Below are 1777 nucleotides of genomic sequence, written 5' to 3' on the forward strand. Positions count from 1 at the left end.
CCGAGCTGCTCATTGAGAACGGCGCTGACTTGAATGCCAAAGACTTGAAAGGATATGAACCGCTGGATAATGCCATTTTGTCCGGTAAATTGATTTATTCATGTTTAACCCACTTCTACCGTTTATTTCTCGAATATTTGGTATGAAAAATCGAACATTACTTAGAAATTGAGTTAAAGACTTTCTTTTCATTCAATTTCAAGTCCAATGAGTGTAAACCAAAGCGATGCATGATCAAATATTTCTAGCTGATTTAATTCGATCCAAGCCGGAAATACTGTTGCAAATTATAAACTCATTCAAATTGCAATTTACTTAATTTTTAACCAAAATTATTATTTGAACAGTAAAAGTAATATTTTAACATCTGTAACACACAGGTAACGACGATGTTGTCCGGTTTCTTAAAAAGTCGGGAGCAGAGTTGAATGCTTTTCCAGCTCCTGGTGACAATGCTACACAGCATAAGCGTTCTGCCATTTTGATTTTCGCAATAATTTTTTTCAATTCTTCAACATTTATCACGTTGTTTCTGGCGAGTTTCTAATAATTTTGAACAAAAAATGATACTAATACAAAATCAGAAAATATAGTTGAGCAGTTTCAACGTTGAATTTCCATTTGGAGTATTTGTCATTGGAATTTTTAATCACTGTCAAATCACTCGCCGACACCGAATTCGAAATGATTTGCCGGAAAAGTCCGTAGAATCAAAACCTAAAATTATCGTACACTTCACGCAAAGCGCTCAGAGTGGCCAGCTTAGGTCCTTGAAAATTTTGGAAATTTAGAAGTTGCGCTACCAAACTGGGAAACATCCACACAAGACGATGAAAAGATTCGATTTGAAAGTGTGACAAAATTGAGCCTCAGAAACAACATGAAACACATACCTACAATGATCATCTTTTCACTGCTTATCGAACTGGAACTAATTTGTCATCCCCAATACTAAACGACGGACTGGATAGATTATATCATCAAAAGTAAAACACTAAAGAAATTATACTCCCAAAATTATATCTCGGATGGACGAATTTAAACAATTTCACAGTTTTTACGGAATTCGACTAAAATTTCGCTTGGATGTGACTTTGATGTTCAAGCCAAAACACTTGTTACACTAACGCAACGTTGCGCTGACGTCAAATTACTGAATTTGACAGGGCAAATAGCAAATAAATTACAAGATACACTCCAATACACATGGCAAACAATCAACCTTTCTGAGACGAATCATCACGAACGGAAATATTGACGTGTGCTTGTTTACTGGAATTTGGGTCGTTTTCAAATGCTTTTAGGTTTTTGTGTGTATCTATTTTCGTCGTTGCCTAATGTTAAACGCACATTTGAGGACATCCCAGTTATTATCACCTAATAAAATAAATAATTGCTAGTCGAAGCTTGCTTTCCATCTGAAATAAAACACAAATGCAAAAATAAAACCGAATAAAAATATGAACTGAAAACAGAAATTGTCGAATTTTAATGAAATATGGCATAAAAACATGTTCGCTAGCTTTGCAATGAAGCGAAATGTCTTATTCATTAGCGTGCGGCCCTATTGCTACTCCTGTACATGAACAGATGGTTTGTTTGCAAATGAATAATTTTCTCATGTACAATTTATGTACTCTTCGATTTAATTTGAATTCATACCAACCGATCTAGTTTTCGATTCGAACCATTTCTTATTTCCAAAATGAGCCATCTGAGAAACCCTTTGAAATTTCGACACGCAATTCAAAACAGAAAATAAAAGTCAAACGCTGTA

At 34.7% G+C, this 1777-nt stretch overlaps 1 long non-coding RNA gene across 1 annotated transcript; it reads left to right on the forward strand.

The window, feature by feature from the left end:
• Window positions 1–1478, forward strand: LOC129571538 (uncharacterized). Its single transcript, XR_008688297.1, has 2 exons — window positions 1–84; window positions 381–1478. It is a non-coding gene; the product is annotated as an uncharacterized LOC129571538 (long non-coding RNA).
• Window positions 1479–1777: the final 299 nt, after the last annotated feature.

This window comes from Sitodiplosis mosellana, unplaced genomic scaffold (assembly GCF_009176505.1).
Source record: "Sitodiplosis mosellana isolate CC-2019 unplaced genomic scaffold, AAFC_SMos_1.0 Smas_scaffold_2752, whole genome shotgun sequence".
Lineage (NCBI taxonomy): Eukaryota > Metazoa > Arthropoda > Insecta > Diptera > Cecidomyiidae > Sitodiplosis > Sitodiplosis mosellana.